Source organism: Mesoplodon bidens (assembly GCF_964165515.1).
Source record: "Mesoplodon bidens genome assembly, chromosome: Y".
In the NCBI taxonomy this organism is placed as follows: domain Eukaryota; kingdom Metazoa; phylum Chordata; class Mammalia; order Artiodactyla; family Ziphiidae; genus Mesoplodon; species Mesoplodon bidens.
The window spans coordinates 48,117,339-48,132,663 of NC_138180.1; the positions used below are offsets into that span (position 1 = coordinate 48,117,339).

Consider the following 15,325-nt stretch of genomic DNA (forward strand, 5'->3'; position numbering starts at 1 on the left):
GAGGTACATATATCAACATTACTGTATACTACCTTATTTCTCTCTTTATTCTCGAATTATTTCAATCAAAAGTATTTTTAAGGAGAAAACATCTTCTGATTACACGAGAAGATTTAATGCATTCTCCTTACGCCTAAGTTGTTTTGTATGCGTTTATTGTGTTTGTGTGTGGGAATTGCTCGTTCGCTAATCTGATTCTTTAACTAAGCAGTCTCTTTTCTATCTTGGAGTATTTCTTGTTGCACACACATGCTCTAAAGTTATCATTATACTCATTCATATGTTTCATAGCATAGATTTCTTACCTCAGTCCCCAAACATCACCATCTTTAAATATATTTATATGTTTATATAGAGAGTATATATGTATGTATATGCTTTAGCTCCAGTCTCAAAGTCGGTTTTATATTCAGAATACTGCAGCACTTTGGGATTGTAATAGCGTTTGATGAGATTTCTTTCATGGTTACAACTATTAGACCGAACATTGAAGTATTCCTTTATTTTACAACCAAAATTTCATCTGAGCAATACACGATAATATGGAACAGCATATTTATGAAGAACATTATTAGTTTGAAGGGTCTTTCAAACAAATTATCTCAAAGTAAATGATTGTAGAATAATGTTCCTAAACCTAAAACTTCACTATAATGATACATTCTGACATTCATGCATGCGTTGTGTCATTTAATCCGCATGAGCGTTATTAAAAACAGAACAGAATTATTATGTGAATGTGAAATAATTTGGTGAAAACAAACTTTGCTTAGTTCTGACTCTCTAGATCCTGGGCAGACATGAAATGTCTGGTTTATGATCCTTTTACTCTTTTTATATAATATCATACATATTTGCTCTGATTAGAGATTTTCTGCTTATCTATTATATTAATTGTTCTTCAGTTGGTGTTTTGGGTAATTTGTTTATGTCATCACTGCAGGAGAAGATATGTGTGTGTGTGTGTGTGTGTGTGTGTATTTATATGAATGTATGGCTGTGAGGCTGACTAAATTTCATAAGTAGTGTTTTTGTCCAGTTTTGTTCGTTGGGTATTACTTGAATGATAATTTGTTGTATGAGTATTATTTCTCATAAGCACCTCTTTTCTCCTTATGCTATCAAGAAATTAATTTTTTTTTACACACTTGAAATTTGAGTGGGACACGTTCATTTAAACTGCTTTTAAAATATCCTAATTAAAGAACATTGCAGCCCTAGGGAATACAGATTGTTAAACCATATTTTGTAATTGAATGATCAAGGCTGACATGAGAGACTGAACTTGACAAGAAAAGAAATCAGTTCCTTTTGCCTGAAAGCAGAAATGAATCAGTAAGTCATAGATAACTTCAACAGAAACTTTGGAATATATTACAAAGCCAACATAAATTTAAGGGTTGTCTTTAGTCTGAATACTTGGGGATGAATCTTACATGTTAATCACAGTTTATCTCTTTTGGATATTATCACCATGGGATACACTTGCAGATAATTACAGTTTGCACTTCTTCTGAGATTCATGAAGCATTGTGTAGGCTTTTCCTTTGCTTTTTAGGTTAATGAGGTGAAGGGTGAGCCGTGGTAACTCCATTTTACACATGGGGAAATTCAGGCACATACGTATTGGATAATGCCCTGGAATCACTCAGCCAATCAGCAGAGGTAAACTAAAGTTTGGAATGCCATCTCCTAAGCTGTGTTGTATAGAGACCAACAACTTGAAAAACCGTTGTGAGCAAATATTGGGACCGAAGAGTAAAAACACCTCACCAAATCAAGAAGTAATGCTGATGATATAACTTTCTGAATATATGTTAAAAGATAAAGTTCACATAACATTTTATAGAAAGTACACACTTTCTAATTCGTTCTCGTTGTGTTTGCAAAGCCCATCACCTTCAGGATCCCCCCAGAAGGTGAGTTCTTCTTCCCGTCTAACTGCCTGCCTTGTCCAATCTGCCATCATCTCTTGCCTGGACCAATCCAGGAGCATCCTCTTGGGTCTCCCAGCTTCTACTGCACCCACGTGGCTGCTGGAAAGACCCTTTAAACATATAAGCTGAATCTTGCTGCTGTCTGCCTCACACCTTTTAATATCTTCCTACCTCACTCAGTCTAAGACATCGATCGGCCCTGTCTTGTCTGCCTGTGCTCTCTCTCCAACTTCCTCCTTTGCTTTACCCCCATCAAGCCTGCTTTTCCCTCCACCAGAAGGCTCCTTCCGCAGTCACCCAGCTCACCGCACCCCATTCATGTCTCAGCACAAAGGCCACCTGCTCAGCCTTGCCCTCCCAGGTCACCTCCCACCCATTTACACACTTCCTCAGCCGTATATTATACCCGCACGACATTATATAGTTGTTCCTTTATCTCTGAGAGTCTGTCTCCTTCACCAGAAAGTAAGCGCCGAGGGGCATCGACTGAGTTGTCTTTGTTCACTGTGGTATTTTCAAGCCTAGAATGGTGTTTGGCACAGAGTAGTTGCTCACCAAATATTTGTGAATGAATCCATGAATGAAGTCCATACAGTACATTTTCTTCCTCCCCCAAAGTACATCACTACTGTATTACCTTCAGGAAAAAGGTTATAATCCATTTTGTATCCATGTAACTTAGCATGATTATTTATTATTAATTAGGAAAATCTTCCTCCTATAATGAAGCCAGTACTGTGAAGTCAGGGGTCTTTGGCATCATTTAGCTCCTAGATGATGTAGAGCAGTGACTTACTGTCCTGCATGGTTTGAGGCCAGTGGTTCTCAAGCTGGAGCGATTCTGCTCCCAAGGGATCATTTGGCAATGGCAGGAGACATTTGTGGTTGTCACTACTGCCATCTAGTGGGTGGAGGTCAGAAATGCTGACAAACTACAATGCATAGGACGCCCTCACAGTGAAGAAGCTGTAAGCTCAATAGCGCCGAGGGAGGTTGAAAAACCCTGGTCTGTGCATTTTGCGAGTTATAAAGGAATTGAAGAACACATTCCTATTCTCAGCAGTTTTACTTTATTATATGAAGGAAAATAAACATATAACTTACCGAGCATGTGGTATGCGCCAAGCACCTTTTCAGGGGCTCATTATATGTTAGGAGTTCTAATGCTCATCATATACAATTTCTTTATTTTAATATATTTATTTATTTATTTTTGGCTGCATTGGGTCTTCATTGCTGCACACGGGCTTTCTCTAGTTGCGGCGAGTGGGGGCTACTCTTCGTTGCAATGCCCAGGCTTCTCATTGCGGTGGCTTCTCTTGTTGTGGAGCACGGGCTCTAGGCACGCGGGCTCAGTAGTTGTGGCTCGCGGGCTCTAGAGCACAGGCTCAGTAGTTGTGGCGCCTGGGCTTAGTTGCTCTGTGGCATGTGGGATCTTCCAGGACCAGGGCTCAAACCCATGTCCCCTGCATTGGCAGGCGGATTCTTAACCACTGCACCACCAGGGAAGTCCACATCATATACAATTTCTGTAAAAGGCCAGATAGTAAATACTTCCATCTTTGTAGCCCATAAAGTCTCTGTGGCAACTACTCATGTGGCCACTCTAGCATGAAATCAGTGATAGATAGTACCTAAACAAAGGACAGTGGCTGTGTTCCAGTAAAGCTTTATGTTTGGACACTGGAATTTGAATTTCATGTAATGTTCATGTCATGAAATTTTATTATCTTTCCCAACCATTAAAAAATGTAAGAACCATTCTTTGCCTGCTGGCTGTACACAAACAAGTGCCAGGCTGGATTTGCCCATTTGCCAGAGTTTGCCATTGCATTCACATATGCAAAATCAGTCAAAAACAAAACAGTAAAGTTGCATTTGTCTCTCAATACAAAGACATATCTTGATGTATTCAAACTAAAAGATGGACAGTTTCTAGCTTCCTGTGTGGAACATTTTTGGTCAGCTTGCGAGGATTTGTTGATTGAATGAAGGAATGGTAAACAACAGTAAGAAAACATCAAACCACAATTAATTTTTGAAAATTCAGTGTTAAAACGCAATTATTAGAGCCAGTAAAAATTGTGGAGCACTTTAAGATGGGCAAAATGATGGCTGGATGTCCCCTCTTGCACCCTTGCAGGTTATCTGCATTGTTCATTGTCTTTGAGCTATTTTCTTACTCTGTAAATGTAGAAAGCTGATAATAATGCAGATGATTCTTGTCCATGGAAATGCAAATGGTTGTGTGCAGTGTATTGCAATTGATGCTTCCCCCATCAATAGACCATTTTGCATCTAGTTGTAAATCCATTTTAGCATTTGTTTTTGTGTGTGAATATATTTATATTTGTATTTCTTGGATTTCTCCTTTGAACCACATGTAACATACTACTGGTTCTTGCAGTATTTCATGAGTTAAATCTTTGAGACTTGTTCATTTTATATTTGCATGTGAGTCATGCATTTACTTTATAAAATAAGCATCCTTTGACCTTACGCTGCTCAGTTACCCTTCTAAACATTGCATCTGAGAATGGCATTCTTGTTGACACGCACCCCTGTCTGGGGAGCAGGCATGCTCATCTTTCTCCTTTTGGGTGTTATAACTCACTCACTTGACTTTTGTTTCCCATTTGGTTGTGAGGATTTGAGTTGAAAAGCAGTAATTTAGGGCTCAATCTTGGTGCGGTGGCATGTTGCTTTGATCTCAGTGGGAGTTCGGTTCTTATAAGGGCTATAACTCCAGATTCTTAGTGATTTTCCAGGTTTATTCAGAGCCAAATTTAGAGGTGAGGAAGATTGGTTTTGCTTGTATGAACATCTGGACAGTTTCATTTGACATCTCTGAAATTTATTGGATAAAGGTCAAACCCCAGAAACATAACTGAATGTGACCGTTGAAGGTTTTTGTGTTGTGTTAGATGCTTTCTATGATTTATGTGGTAATGACAGTAAATCTATAGAGCCCCAGGAAAATACATCTTAAGGAGGGAAATGAAAACTCAGGCACCCATGGAAATGCGCTATGTCCAAATACCCAAAGAACCAAAGTCGAACAGTTTATTTTTTGTAATATTCTAGTATCCAACAGTTTGAAATTTCAGTTGTTTTATATCCTTTAAAACATTTAAAGCCTATTGTAATACTTACTGATATTCCTACAGTTTTCCCTGACTTTGTGTAATCAACTTCAAGGACAAAGTTGATGTATATCGAGCATCTCTTGTCCAACATACTGATATCTTTTGGGAGGTACCAATTATTTCATAGGCAAAGCCACCACTGACATTGATTGCCAAGAAAAGTTGTAGGTTTGTGCCACTGGAGGAGTAGAAAACTTCTCCAATGTTATAATTAATTCCCTTTATTTTGGATACCAATGTTATTATTTCCATAAGTAATGATCATGATATTATTTCTAAGTAAATGGGATGTGATAATCTAGGAAGAGAAGAGAAATATTCTATTTCCTTACACCAGTGGAATTAAAATGTGTATGGAATGCATATGAAAAGAAATTGTGAGGTGTGTGAAAGTTTGGCTAGTGTTCTTTTCAAATACCAGTCTGTACATGCAGTATTGTAGTGGCATGATGAATAAAAATTGTCAAATGCACATTTGTTAGACTATCCTATAACATCATGCCAGTACATGGCGTGATTTTAAGTACCCCAAAGGCCATTATGTGCTTTTGTGCTTAGCAGGAGATGAAGTCTGTCCTCCGGGAGACCTGAGCTCTTGGATTTCCTGGTCTCCATGAAGCTGAAAAATCACATCATCAGCAACCTTGAGTCAGGGGTCCATGTGTAACTGCATTCTCAAGTACTCCATCCAGTGTCCCTGTAGGGGAACATTCAAGTCGGTATCACCTCTGAGGTGAAGGCAGAAATGGAGAAAAAAAGAAAGGACAAAGTGAGAGAATGTGGAGCAACAGATAAAAACAAAAAGAACTTACAAATGGGGGAGCTAAATGAATACCTAGTTTCCAAACTTCGTTTCTGAAGTGGTAGGTGCTGAGGTTTGTGAGAATCAGCGAAGGCTCCCATCAGGGTCCCTGCTAGGGCTCAGGCAGGTGGATCGGTGAGTTGATGATTTTAACAATGAGAGGTTTGCCATCTGTCACCGCCTCCTGGAATGCAAGCTCACGGCTCTAATTGGAGCCTTCAGCATGGAAGGCAGCCTGAACTGGTGTCGCTGATTTGCTTTCCCTCACACTGTCATTCTTATGGTAAGTGTTTTCTGCCCTCACGCTGGGAACTTTTATCAAACATATTAGTGTGCTTTGGGGCAATCATTAGCCATCAGTAGCTGGAACATTCCAGGGTTTTTTTAGCCTGGAAACTAGCCTGTGCGCTGCAGTAACTTGCAACGCTTGGCCAGGCTCACAGCACAATCAGTATTTAAGGAAAAGAACAGGTTCGTATTTGGATGTAAATCCAACATGTGACATGTTAATAGCCCATCGTGTTTCTGAGTTTCCATATCAGTTTTTACGGATGCGAAAGACTTCCACCTGCTGTAAACTTCAAAGCAAAGACATGTGGAGGGGAAAAAACATCTGTATACAGGTCTTTGTCCTCACCCCTTCCTCAGCTCTTCCTATTAATTTCTCCTTCCATCTGATGAAAGAAGGTGCCAACGAAATCTCTTAGTTGGTTCATGACTGATCAAGGGTTCTTGAAAGCTGGCTTTAGAAAGGGGATGCATTTTGGGGCTTCCCTGGTGACGCAGTGGTTGAGGGTCCGCCTGCCAGTGCAGGGGACGCGGGTTCGTGTCCCGGTCCGGGAGGATCCCACGTGCCGCGGAGCGGCTTGGCCCGTGAGCCATGGCCGCTGAGCCCGCGCGTCCGGGGCCTGTGCTCCGCAACGGGAGAGACCACGGCAGTGAGAGGCCCGCCTACCACAAAAAAAAAAAAAAAAAAGAAAGGGGATGCATTTTGAACATATGAAACACAGATACATCAGGAGGCGTCACAGGGTGATTATGGTCTGACAGACGTTTTGAAGTTGTATTCATCAGAAGGTACACAGAGGAGCCTAGATGAGCTCCGATTGCTTGAAGATGTTGGGTTTGAGCTGGCAACTGGCAAAGAGCACCAGTGTCGATTGAAGGATGCGAATGGTTGTGTTTCAGAGAGAAGATCGACTTGGACTTCAGTAAGCTGGGGAGGGCAGAATTTGTGGGCACTGAATACGTCAGTGTGCTGAGTTGCCCTGCCTTTTCCAAGGAGAAGTAGTCTCCCCTGAGGTGAAAACTCTCACTTGAATTGGGGGGGGGCGGTCAGCATTTGTTTTTCTATGTTCATGATTGTGACCCCATCCTGTAGGTAATCCTTGACATGAGGGTCAAGTTGTTCTACCGAATCATACACAGGAATTCCTCTTAGAAGCCTAATATGTGTTGGTACATGGTCTGACTTGGAAACATTATTGCTTTATGTTTGTAAAAGAGCAGTTGTTATAGGGAAATAAATCTAGGTATTAATTTCAACTCTGTTTTTGCTACCTGACACTCTCTTTACTAGGAGATGCTCTTGTGTCTCATTTGCCTAAAGAAGGAATATAGGCTAATTATTTGAAAAATTAATTTTCCTTTCTCAAGATTTCTCACTTTTTATCTATTTGATGTGGAAGAACTTCCTTCATCCTATAAATAATCACATTCAGTTACCTTAGTTTATTTGTTTTCTAATCTTTGGGGTCATAGGACTTTCTGTAAGATTCATTGCTCAAAGCATGACGTTCTTTGGGTGATGTTGTTACTGAACCAAAAACTTGGGTCTGATTGCCTGTGCAGTAAACCCAATCTACTGACACTGGGTTGTGGTGAAGGGAAGTGTAGTGTTGATTGCAAGGCCAAGAAAGGAGCATGGACAGCTCATGCTCAGAAGACCCAAACTCCCTGATGGCTTTCAGGGAAACGTTTTTAATGACTCGGTGAGGAGAAGGGTTGCAGGTGTATGATCAGCTTGTGGACATAATTTTATTGGTTGGTGGTGAGGTAATCTGGTGGTATTTTGGGAGTCAACGTCATCAACCTTCTGGTTCCAGCTGGTCTAGGGTCTACGTGCTTGTGGTCAATGTGAAGTTAACTTCTTCCACCTGGTGGGGGTTTCAGTATCTCCAAAACAGCCGAAGGACATGGCTCAGAATATTATCTATAGCCCTTGAGAAGGAAAGGAATGTCCTTGATTTTGTTTAATGGCTAAACTATTATTTTGTCTTGCTTGACTGTTTTCCTTTGTTTCTGCATTTTTCACTTCTCAGATTAAATTTGTTCTTTGGAACTCAGGGAAAGCCTAGGAGGCTAAAGTTTTTCTACAAACAAGAGGAATGCAGAGGACATGGGGGGATGGTCTGTCCGGGGAAGGTCCCATAGGGTGCTGCTTGGTTATAATATGGTGTGTGTGTGTGTGTGTGTGTGTGTGTGTGTGTGTGTAATGGCTAAGCTGGGCATTTGTTCTAAACTCTTTTTCAGCCTAAAATTACCGTAGCTGTGCATGGGATCTACCATTGAGTTTGTACCTTTTGTTTTCTTCTGGGTTGGAAGAGAAAATTTTTCCTAAGGAGGATCTTTATCAAGTACTCCCTTCATCTTCTTTGGTGCGTGTCTAGGCAGAGTTAGGATGACGTTTTTATTCAGGCAGTCATCCTCATTAGGATCTGTAATTTTTGCTGTGGATGTCAGAGCTCACAGCAGTTCTGCTGGCTGTGAAATGACAGTGATGTATCAACAAGCCACTGCTCTCCTGCTACTTGCCAAGAACTAGAATATCAAACCTTTTGTATCCTTGCAGTACCAAAAGGCACCAGAGAGGAACAACATTTATACATGCCTGATAGATATATAGTTTCCAGATGCTGTACAATCCATGCTTCCATTACAGGACTAACTATGTCCTTTCACAATCTCAAAATTGTCCTTTGACAAATGACGTTTACTGAATCCCATGTTGCTGCAATGCAGCACGTGTAATATTCTCAGAAACTATCTCACAAACCCAGTCACCAAGGCCACTCTGAGGAACTTGCCAAGGACATCGGTCTGTTATTCCATGCCATCTTTAGGAGAAAACTTGGGAAAGCATTCATCGTGTTCACTTTATCAGTACTAATTATGCGTCCCTTAGAAACTGGTAGATATTTTAGCCTGTGGACACTGTTTTCCCCTTAGAACTGTTAGAAAGCTGAATGATAAATAAAATCACCTACTTTAACAAGGTTACTGAAATTTATCCCATGTATATGGGGACTAGCTTCATCCCTGACTCCAGTTTTTATTTTCCTTTATCTTGTTTTTATCACACATACGTAAGATTTGTTTTCTAGCTGTATCCCGTGGATCTTTGTAAACTGTCTTGAATCCTTTTAGGAGTGAGAAAGGCAATAGATAAATCCATAAATCCCTAAAATAACAAATAACTAGAGAAATGCCGCATTGTGGCTGACACTTGCCTGGTGCGTTCTTTGGTTTCCTGAACCATTTTATCCACAGTTTCATGGTTCACTGAGGTGAGATGACAAGACATCTATATTCCTAGCAGAGCTCTTTCAGCTGGTGCTGCTGACAACTAGGGCTTCATTCCTTGGAAAGGCGCGAAGGTGGCCCCTTGTCATTTAGGTAGTGGCTGTGACTGGGCCGAAGAAAGAAGAAAATGCAGTTTAAGTTGTGAAACCAGGGGGTGAGTATGGACGTGTTCTGAGGGGGAATGAGGTAAGTGGAACAAAGGTGAAAAGCTTTTGTTGGTGAGCGCCTTTTCGAGCCAAAGGGGTTTGGCCCTGTCTTCACAGATCTTAAGTCATAAATAGCAGAGGTCAAAGAATAGTCTTTAAAACCGCACAATAAAGAAAGAACTTCTCTCAACTGGGTCTTTTCAGAGCAGAGCTACCAATGTGGGTGAGTTCATTTTCCATTCGCATGGGGGAGGCAATGACTTGAAGTGCGCACTCTGTAAAGATGGCCCTCCCTCCCTCCCTCCCTCCTTTTCCCTTTTCTTTCTCTTTACTTACTTTTTCTCTCTCTCCCTTCCTCCTTCCCTCCCTCCCTCCCTTTTTTCTTTCCTTCTTTCTCTCTATTATAGTATCTCTTAGAGTAGCAAATGTTGATGTCTGTGAAGAACCTTCCCAATCTGCCTTAGGTGATGGGAGTTCCTCTTGAAAATTTTAGGCACAGAGTAATAGAAGTGCTTGAACTGGGCATTTTACCTTCTTTAGCTACAGCAGAAATCCCACTCAAGCTACAGCGTGTGCATCTCCATGTGCTTTTCCTTACGCCACTAGCGCAGTTCACATGGATGTTGACGTATATTCGTGTTGGAAGCCAGGTCGCGGTAAGGCGGAGCTGAAGGAGAGACGTGTGCTGGTGGTTAGAAAACTGGGGTCACGTGGCATTGCCTTACTAAACACCGGGCGTTTTAAGTAATTACAAGTGACGGAGGCTGCGTCACATCCCACGTAGGGAATGAGAACCGTGGAAGCTGCCTGGGCCAGGATGGGCCTTGCGCTGTGCAAGCAGAGGCCACTGGGTGTTCGGCCGCCTGCAGATGTGGCCCGTTCAGCGTTTCGTAGACGTTTCTCACGTGCCTCGATGGCAGCTTTGTGGAGAGGGGCCCGGGAGCTGCCCGCTCTTCCTCCGACGGAATGCAGCTCTTCTGGAGTCCATCTGTGGATGAAGGTGGGGCTCTGGAGGGCTGCGCGCCTCCGGGTTCTCACAGCTGCAGGGTTGAACTTGGACGGTTGCAGATGAATGAGCCGCCTTTCCCCAGAGAAGCTGCATAATGGCTTTGGGACTATTAAGCTGTGAAGATTCATGCTCTGGCGTTTGGGAGTGTGTGTTCTGCATCTTTTCCTTGGGGAGCGAGGGGGGCATTGCGTTTTTGGCTTTTTACATCTAACTGTATGCACATTTTCCCTTTTTGTATGAGGAAATAAAGCCTGCACTAAGGGTAAACCCTCCCCTCCTCCTAAATCCTTCCACAAAAAGATACTTATTAAGGCTGGCATTCTGAAGAACTAAATGCTTCTTTAACTTTGCTTTATCTGCTTCAATGAGCACAGTGTACGGAGTCCGGGGAATTCACATTATGGCCGCGAGCCGCCCTCCCTATTCTCTGGGGCCCTTTGGGCACAGAAATAATCCCTTCCTAGAAGCTTTTGAGAAAGGAACTGAACTATGCGGGCTAATCAACTGTAAATCTTGGCCATCCCCAAAGTCTTGCATGAAGTTGCATCGCAAAGTGTCCCGATCACCAAGAAGCCTAATTTTAAGATCTAGGGCAAATCTGCCGCAAACATGTTGATTTGCTGTGTTTTAAAACTCTGGAGTGCTGCTCCTTTCTGCAGCCATCCTCCGCTTTTGTTGTTTGCATCCTGTGTATGTTTCTTTCGTTTTTTTGTCATTTGGAGACAAAAAGACAATGAAACTCCTTAGAACTTTTGTTTTCCAACTGGTAATGGAGAATATTATAAGGAGACGTGAACTCTGATGGAACGTTAAATTACAAACACTCGGAGGCTTTTCTATGTGACTTCTAAATCATTTTCTGCTCAGTCAGAGGACAATATTGGGGAGGAAAAAAATAACCTAGGTTGGGGGAGTCACATCGCCAGGCCTCTGTGAGCCACCGTGCTGGAATCCCCCATGTTTTCACAGTGGCTGTCATTCTGCTGAGAGGTTGTGTCTTGCTCAGGACGAAGGCAAAGCTAGGTTGCCTGCCTTCTCCTTGGGCCTCTAAGATTGTATCAACAATGCATTTATAGTAGCATAAATCAAGCCTTAAGACACTTAATGTACAGAGGTGAAGGCTGTCTTTCTGAATCACCAAAACCTAATGGAAATGGGACAGTGGCATTGGCTCTCTGATATTTGGAAGGCAGGATGAGACCTTCATTTTTGGCCAGTGAAATGCCCCCTCTTTACCTGCCTCATTCTTGCTGATAGTCCTCCGTCTCTACGTGCACAAACCACGGCCATTATTTCTATCCTGAGCTGTGGGTTCAGCTCCATACTGATCATTTCTGATTTACGGTCCTTTAAAAACCCTTTAAGTTGCTGTGTCCTCATTAAGACACATTTCTTCTGCCCTTTGCATGCGAGGTGGTTAGCGTCATGTGGAGAGTCTGGTCTTTGGGCTCCAGGGCTGAGGGTGTGACTTACAAGCTCTGTGACCTGGACCAGGTTGCCTCTTTGCCTTCTCCAAACCTGTCCCTCACCCTGGATTCTCTATAGTCATTAAAAACATGGATATTCCCTCAATCACTCAACCTAAAAACTCACAATTCTCTTTAGTGCCATCCTCTTCCTTTACCTTTATACCCATCCTTCTGCAAAGTTCTTCCGTTTCATGCCTCAAGCTAATTTGCCATCCTCTCTGCTGTAACTCACACATGTATCGTCCTTGAAATATACTTGTCTCATGGCCTCTGTTTTCTCCCTCTTTCGACTGTTTTATGGCTCCCAACTTCTTAGAGCAATGCTTCTCAAACATTAGCATGCTTAAACGTCTCCTGGTGAGCTTACTCTAGTACAGGTTCCTGGGTCCCACCTCCAAAGATTCTAATTCAGTAGGTCTGGGCTGGGTTTCAGATTCTGTGTTTCTAAGAGACTTCCAGTGGCTTCTGGTGTTGCTGGTCCAGGGTAGCTTCAAGTTTCTCACCATTAAGTCTGATGATAGCTGTAGGTATTTTTGTCAATAGTCTTTATCAAGTTGAGAAAGTTTCCCTCTATTCCTAATTTACTGAAAGTCTTTATCATGAATGAGTGTCAGATTTTGTTAAATGATTTTCCTGCATCTATTAATATAATCATGTGATTTTTCTCTTTTAGTCTCTTATCGTTATGGATTACATTAATTGATTTTTGAATGTTGAGCCAGCATTGCATTCAATGCTGGGGTAAATCCCTGTTGGTCAAGTGTTGTGAATTCTTTTTATACATTTTTGGATTTGGTTTGCTGATATTTTCTTGAGGATTTCTGCATCTGTGTTCATGAGAGATAATTTTCTACAGCTTTCTTGTAATGTCTTTGTCTGGTTTGGGTATTAGGGTAATGTTGGCCTCATAGAATGAGTGAGGAATTATTCTCCCTGCTGCTATCCTCTGAAAGAGACTGTAGAGAATTGGTATAATTCCTTCCTTAAATGTTTGGTAGAATTCACCAGTGATCCCGTGTGGGCCTGGTGCTTTCTGTTTTTGAAGGTTATTAATTATTATTATTTTTTTTTTTTGCGGTACGCGGGCCTCTCACTGTTGTGGCCTCTCCCCCTGTGGAGCACAGGCTCCGGACGCGCAGGCTCAGTGGCCACGTGTCACGGGCCCAGCCGCTCCACGGCACGTGGGATCTTCCCGGACCGGGGCACGAACCCGCGTCCCCTGCATCGGCAGGCGGACTGTCAACCACTGTGCCACCAGGGAAGCCCCATGAAGGTTATTAATTATTGATTCAATGTCTTAACATAGATATAAGCATATTCAGATCATTGCTTCTTGTGTGAGTTTTGGCAGGTTGTATCTTTTAAGGAATTAGTCGATTTCATCTAGGTTATTGAATTTTGGGGCATAGAGTTGTTCATAGTATTCCTTTATTATACTCTAAATTTCCATGTGATCCATAGTGATGTCCCCTCTTTCATTTCTGATATTAGTAATTTGTGTCCTCTCCCTTTTTCTTTGTTAGCCTGACTGGAGGCTTAATGATTTTATTGATCTTTTTAAAGAAACAGCTTTTGGTTTTGTTGATTTTCTTTATTGATTTCCTGTTTGTTTGTTTGTTTTGTTTTTTGCGGTACGTGGGCCTCTCACTGTTGTGGCCTCTCCCGTTGCAGAGCACAGGCTCCGGACGCGCAAGCTCAGTGGCCATGGCTCACGGGCCCAGCCGCTCCGTGGCATGTGGGATCTTCCCAGACCAGAGCACGAACCCGCGTCCCCTGCATCAGCAGGTGGACTCTCAACCACTGCGCCACGAGGGAAGCCCTGATTTCCTGTTTTTAATTTCATTTATTTCTGTTCTAATTCTTTATTCTTCTCCTCACTTTGGATTTAATTTGTTCTTTTTTTTCTAGTATAGTAAATTGGAAACTTAGATTATTGATTTTAGATATTTCTTTTCTAATATAACAGTCAATGCTGTATGTTTTTCTTTAAGTACTGATTCCCCTACATGCCACAGGTTTTGAAAAGTTGTATTTTTATATTCATTTAGTTCAAAATAATTTTGAATTACTTTTGAGATTTCTTCTTTGACCCATGTCTTATTTAGAAGTGTGTTGTTTAATCTCCATATGTTTGGGGGTTTTCCAGTGATCTTTCTGTTATTAATTTCTAGTTTTCATTCCATTGTGATCTGGGAGCAGACATTGTATGATATCTCTTCTTTTAAATTTGTTATAGTGTATTTTATGGCCCAGAATGTGGCCTGTCTTCATGAGTATTCCATGTGAGCTTGAGAAAAATGTGTATTCTGCTGTTGTTGGATGAAGTAGTCTATAGATGTCAATTATATACAGTTGACTGTTGGTACTGTTGAGTTCAACCATATCTTCACTGATTTTCTGCCTGCTGGATCTGTACATTGCTGAGAGAGGGGTGTTGAAGTCTCCAGCTATGATAGTGATTGCACCTATTTCTCCTTGTGGTTCTATTTGGGTTTGTCTCATGGAGTTTGTTAAGAACCGTTATGTCTTCTTGGAGAATTGACCCCTTTATCATTATGTAATCTTCTTTTTTTATCCCTGATAATTTTCTTTACTTTGAAGTCTGCTGTGTCTGAAATTAATATAGCTATTTATGCTTTCTTATGATTAGTATTAGCATACTTTTAATCTATATGTGTCTGTATATTTAAGGCACACTTCTTATAGACAACATATAGTTGGGTCTGGTGTTTTGATTCATTCTGACAATCAGTGTCTTTTAATTGGTACATTTAGACTATTGACATTCAAAGTGATTATTGATTTAGTTGAGCTAATATCTATCACATTTGATACTATTTTGTTTGTTGCTGTTGTTCTTTGTACTTTTTGTGTTTTTTTAAAATTGAAGTCTAGATGATTTACAGTGATTCAGGTGTATAGCAAAGTCATTCAGTTTTATAGATAGATAGAGATATTCTTTTTCAGATTTTTTTCTGTTGTAGGTTATTACAAGATATTGAATATAGCTCCCTGTGCTATACAGTAGGTCCTTGTTGTTTACCTGTTTTACATGTACTAGCGTGTATCTCTTAATCCCAAACTCCTAATTTATCCCTCCCACCCCTTCCCCTTTGGTAACCATAAGTTTGTTTTCTGTGTCTGTGAGTTTAATTCTGGTTTTTTAAATTTGTATTATTTTTTTAGATTCTACAGATAAGTGGTATCTTGATACTTGTATATCACTGACTTCAC

The 15,325-nt window shown here is 41.2% G+C and overlaps 1 protein-coding gene across 1 annotated transcript in view; it reads left to right on the plus strand.

Annotated features, from left to right (window-relative positions):
- The window catches only part of LOC308609689 (anosmin-1-like), a 198,379-nt gene that overhangs the window by 39,338 nt on the left and 143,716 nt on the right, over window positions 1-15,325 (plus strand). The window lies entirely within an intron of this gene.